This window comes from Haliotis rufescens, unplaced genomic scaffold (genome assembly GCF_023055435.1).
Source record: "Haliotis rufescens isolate VD_foot unplaced genomic scaffold, xgHalRufe1.0.p SCAF_44, whole genome shotgun sequence".
Lineage (NCBI taxonomy): Eukaryota > Metazoa > Mollusca > Gastropoda > Lepetellida > Haliotidae > Haliotis > Haliotis rufescens.
The window spans coordinates 1,512,716-1,518,912 of NW_025964157.1; the positions used below are offsets into that span (position 1 = coordinate 1,512,716).

Sequence of the window (6,197 nt, forward strand, 5' to 3'; positions counted from 1 at the left end):
CTTTAACATAGGCTTACGATAGTCTTAGCGCTAAGATCGCTTTGTGCAAGTGGACCCTGGTGTCTAATCAGCTGTGCACCCATCTGCAAATGTCTTATATCTGGTTGTCAAAATTATAAACAACAAGAGTCATCAGAAGATGACAATACCACTGGCCCCCGACAAATTCGAGAGAACAAATCATCTGACCTACTTTAAGTCCAACTTGATGAGAGAATTTCTATGTAAGCTGTCTGTCCATGCACATGAGTAGTTATTGAGCTATCAAAACTATACCATGGAATTGGGATTCGGAACTTTGGATTTCGGGGTCAGGTACACACCACAATGAACAGAGTCAACGTCTAACTTGTTGCCATGGAAACGGAAAAAAATATATATTCAAAACACCCCTAAGTAGCAGAAGGCACCATTTGACAACCTGGCCCTTGTACGCTATGTGCAAAGTGTCATGAAAGAATAAAACTATTAGTTTTAGAGATATGGTTCGGACAAAACACAACACTATGAACAGAGTCAGAGTCAAACGTGTTGCCGTGGAAACAGGGAAACAAATTCAAATTCCTAAATAGCAAAAGTCACCACCCCAACCTTTGATTGTTACATGTACCAAGTTGAATGTAAAATGTGGAACGATATTTTAGTTCTTCCCCGGAAACGACAGCTACCTCCGTTTCAGTCAAGTCTAACTTCTTTCCATGGAAACAGGGAAAAATCAAATTTTGAAAATATCTTTAATAGCAAAAGGCATCACTTCAGTCCTTGGTTAATGCATATACCAGATTTGGATGAAAGGTTTTTCACAGTTTTCAAGTTGTGCTCCCGAAACGACATCATAACCCCTTTTGAGGCTACAGGTAAGTCAAGTCCTTGGAAATAGAGAAAAATAAAAATGCCAAAAGTCCGCAAATAGCAAAAGGCACCACTTCAGGATCTGTTTGATATACAAAATGACCCCGATTTTCGAGTTACGACCCTGAAGCGAAATGATTACGGATGGACGGACGGACGGACGGACGGACGAGGCGCCGACAAAATATGCTGGGGGTATAAAATGGCAAGTTACCATATAAAGTGTTCACGTATCCTGCTCCACCAGTAGCACCCGTCACGCATATGCAACGGCAAGTAGAAATATGCAAAAAGTGTTTAGATACAAAATTGATGAACATTGATCAGACGAATGGCCAAATATGCCGTTTTTTTTATAAGGTAACATGTACACCACTTTATATGAAACACAGTTACTTTTTATCGCTGGTATATAGTTGAGTTCATAACTCGGCGAATAGAAAGATGTTGACCACGCCCACACCCAAACTTCTTTTTCAGGGAACTGTTGAGGATCCATGTTACTGTACAGAGGGTAACAGGAATCAGGACACCTCAACGTTTGAGCTGGCAAAACTAATTAGGTTTTAAACACCAACCCCCAAACGTATTGATCGAATTGTTTGTTTGTTTGTTTTTGTTTGTTTATTTGTTGCTTAACGCCGCACTCAGCAATATTCCAGCTATAGGCGGAGGTCTGTACACAATCGAGTCTGGACCAGACAATCCAGTGATTGACATAATGAGCATCGATCCACGCTTGCCTGACCACCGGATCTCGTTAGTCGCCTCTTACGACAAGCATGGGTTGCCAAAGATCTATTTTCTACCTGGATCATCACGGGTCTATTGGTCCAAATGATCAGGCCGTGATTTAAGTTTGTTTCGAGAAATCGGGGCCAGAATGGATTTGTACAGATGGAAATGTGTTGATTGAGTATACTTGATCAGTCAGAATGGATCTGTACAGTTGGAAATGTATTGATCGAGTATACTTGATCAGTCAGAATGGATCTGTACTGTTGGAAATGTATTGATCGAGTATACTTGATCAGTCAGAATGGATCTGTACAGTTGGAAATGTATTGATCGAGTATACTTGATCAGTCAGAATGGATCTTTACAGTTGGAAATGTATTGATCGAATATACTTGATCAGTCAGAATGGATCTGTATAGTTGGAAATGTATTGATCGAATATACTTGATCAGTCAGGATGGATACACAGCTCAACCAGTACATAGTCTTTTTTTCTTTATTTCCCCATAAAGGGCATCACAGGTGGTGCAAGAGCAAAATAACAAAGTGACATAAGACTCGCTAATAGTATTTATGAGTTTGTAACTCATTGAATATTTTGCTGATAAATTTTGAATTCTTTAAGATTGAAAGTACAAAATAGGCGTTTTAATGTAAAAATGTTTCGAAATTTTAAATATTTTGGTGGTACTTTCACAGCGGAAAATATAATGAATCTCGTCGGCAGCGGCAGAAGGGTCACATAAAATACACAGTCTGTTTTCTGTGGCAATTCCAGTCCAACTACCTGTCTCAACTGGGAGGTTATGATTTGTTGTATTATATTTTAGTATTGGATAAGCTATAAGTTTCGGCTAATATAACAGCTGCTAAAAGAAGGCAGTTGTTTTAGATATTGGTAATATGTTCCTTTTGAACTTGACATGGTATCACCTTGCCATTTTTTAATATAATGATCCTTCAGTACTCTTTCCACAGTTGAGACAAGCAAGCGGCTTTCAAAATAAAAAGGCGATGAAAATACACCCGAGATACCACAGCTATCTAATACTGACTGAATGTGACTTAACCTAAGGATATGCATGAGCGGTCGTTGTTTTATCAGTTGTGATATACTCATAGAGTAAGGAGTAGAATTTAATCCGAGTTGTACAAGTACAACTTCTATCCCAAAAGTATCATTTTCTTACCAGCCTGATTTGCTCGTGGCCGAGTATAAGGGATACATTCCCCCACTTAGAAATGTATTCCCCTTTAAGACGGGTTACACAGTATTTTATCACGTGGACCAATCAGATCTCGTCATTCTGACATCGAAGTATGATAATGTAGAATATCCCCAGCATTATTTGAAGTAGTAAGGCAATATCTTAAGAACATACTCGAGTGTGGAACCATACGTGAAAGCCCTCATTCTTCAAACATTAACTTAGTATGCAAAGGGACAACGGTCTGAGAGTTGACATGAAAACAATTAATGCTATAACTTTTAGAGATGCTTTACCCAAGATTGATGAACCTCTCTACCGTTTTCTTTCTGTACTGAATTCACTGTAGAATGAAACACAATTGTCCGACTGTCTGGGTCAGAGTTATATTGACCGATTGGGTCACAGTTGTACTGCCAGTGGGGCAGATTTGTATTGACAGGCTCGGGAACAGTTGTACTGACAGATGAAAAGACAGACAAAAGTAGGCATCAAATGTGTTAATGTGGTATATATTTATTCAAACATATGATTACATTTTATGAAATTATAAAATAACTCTTAAATAAAATGAAAATAATCACGATTCCTTTCATGTGCTTTGCTCTCAATTACACACGTAATTAAAACATGTTGAACAAAAACCATAACAAAGTAAATAAAACAACATCATTGGAATAAAAAAACAACAGTTGAAGTGACTCAAAAACAAGTTACATTTACCTTTATCACCATGGCAACCCACACAAGCACAACAGTGGGGAACACATGTCCATTTTGTACTTTTCTACCATTTGTCTTCTTAATATATATTCAAGTTAACTAGATCATAAACAGAATCATTTCCTCAGTTTCGTAAGTTTCTCTGAGACGGAAATCATTCACACGATTGATCACCTTAACCACAACCTCAGTAACAATGTTATTAATCATCAACTTATACTACTCAAAAGAACACCCGATTTTTTCATATGACCATAGTTGATCTGCGATGGCCATGACAGATTAACTATTTTCATCTGAAAACAATGGGCGGTCTTTTACTTCTTTTGAGTAGTATATAATCTTTTCCCAGCACGCACCCTCTGAAACTATTCTGGAGTTTAAATGGAAGCCAGTCTTCCAGATGATCGGGTGCGGAACAAAATGTGAGTCACTAAATCTACCCATAAGGTTTCTGATACAAAACACCCGGAACTGGGACAAAGACAGCAAATGTAACATGATGCTGTCCAACAACCCAATTAAAGTGATGTCCATGTATTTTGTGTATAGAATAAATGAATCAAAAGGATAAATTGTACAATTGTACATTCAGTTAATATTTTATGAAAATAATAACTGCGTGTGTGTGTGTGTGTGTGTGCGCGTGTGTGCATGAGTGCGTGCGTGCATGAGTGCGTGTGTGTAAGAGTAACATTCCAAGCATAACAAAACATGAACACCAGTAAGTTTGTACGTGAGAAACATGACAAAGCGGAGATGAAATGTTTGCCTTGAATAGAGCAAGAAGTGGGGTTGATATTAAATAATACAGATAGTTAATCAAGTCCTGACTTCACAGGAAGTAAAGCAGGAGTAACAGCCGAGGTGAGAGGATCACGCACCCTGTAGTTCGCCGACAGCCTCCATGCACACACACCCTGAAGATAGCCGACAGCCTCCATGCACACACACCACGAAGATAGCCGACAACCTCTATGCACACACACATGCACCCTGTAGTTCGCGGGCAGCCTCCATGCACACACACACACACATGCACCCTGAAGATAGCCGACAGCCTCTATGCACACACACATGCACCCTGTAGTTCGCGGACAGCCTCCATGCACACACACACACACACGCATGCACCCTGAAGATAGCCAACAGCCTCCATGCACACACACATGCACCTACACACACACAGACACCCACCCACACACACACCCACCTACACACACACAGACACCCACCCCCACCCACACACAGACACCCACCTACACACACAGACACCCACTCACCCCCCCACCCCCACCCACACCCAGTCACCCCCACCCCACACACACTGCTCCTTCAGTTGTGTGTCTATTGTTTAAGCCCCACACCCTGGCTGTTCCCCTGCCCAGACAGTGCTCAGTGCACACACACCCACCCCCATACACACACCCACCCCCACCCCCCACACACGTACACGCACTGTTCCTTCAGTTGTGTGTCTGTTGTTTAAGCCCTACACCCTGTCTGTTCCCCTGCCCAGACAGTGCTCAGTCAAGACAACATCAGAGGTAGGTAGTGTGGTATTTGTCATGTACAGTCTTCTAACACATTTACAAAGCACTCACTATGTTCACACTTGAACAATCATCATAATAATAAGCAAAATGTACAGGTGCTTGTGTCTACAGTCACAGCAGTAGAACATACATCCCTAGCACACTCTATCTATAAGATATAGCAAATCTGTAAGGCTAAAAAAATATAATAGTCTTGGTTCTCAGGCGCCGCTTGCATTATCATAAAATCTGCCGCACGTTTTGTTTTCATTTCCATTTTCAAAAATATAAAAAATCTTAAAATATCCCCCATCTCAAACACACGACCCCAGCAGTGAAATGCTACAATACTTAAGAACATGATTTTGCCGAATTAACTGTCAACAAAATCGTGTTACATACTAGCTTGAACAACGACACAAACACAAAACAAACACTGCCCACTCGCACCATATTTACAAAAGCCATTGCCTGAGAACCAATCCTTTTATTTTTATAAGCCAAAACTACAATCATATACAACTACAAGCCCATATAATCCAATCCCCCAGCATCTCCACAACAAATATAAATATATATGCTATAAAACAAATATTTCACTATATACATTAAATATGCATATCATCTTCAGACAGCGTTTCACATGGATGCATGGTTTGAAACAGCTTCTGAAACACGCATGATGAACTTCCACACAGGCTGAGCCAGTAGTAAGTTTTCCTTCAGCAGTGATGAAAATAAGTTTTGTTATTTTCTTTGAACAGTTTGAAACAAATTCTGTGCTGAAATGTGACCATGTACAAAGTTACCATGGCAACCAGAAATCAGTGTCTCATGACCCTCCAACAAGCAAACAGGTAAGATAGTCTGTCACTATCATCTGAAGATGCCAATGCCAGAGGGCCTCATTTACAAGAAAAATACCAAAATTACATGAACTCCAAATGTCTGTAACCGACTGAGGTAAAAGCATGTGGAAGAGAATACATGTTCCCAGGGGCGGATCCTGGATTTAAAAAAAGAGCGAGGACGGGCCATTTGTAACCTTGGTGGGGTTGGGGGTTGGGGGTTTGGGGGTGGGGATGACTACCCAAAAGATCACAAAAAATGGTATGTAAACCACTATTAATAAGAAGACGTA

The 6,197-nt window shown here is 40.2% G+C and overlaps 1 long non-coding RNA gene across 1 annotated transcript; it reads right to left on the reverse strand.

The window, feature by feature from the left end:
- Positions 1-3,294: 3,294 nt before the first annotated feature.
- Positions 3,295-4,702, reverse strand: LOC124136043. Its single transcript, XR_006861295.2, has 2 exons — positions 4,495-4,702; positions 3,295-4,459 (listed from the first exon to the last, which is right to left on the reverse strand). It is a non-coding gene; the product is annotated as an uncharacterized LOC124136043 (long non-coding RNA).
- Positions 4,703-6,197: the final 1,495 nt, after the last annotated feature.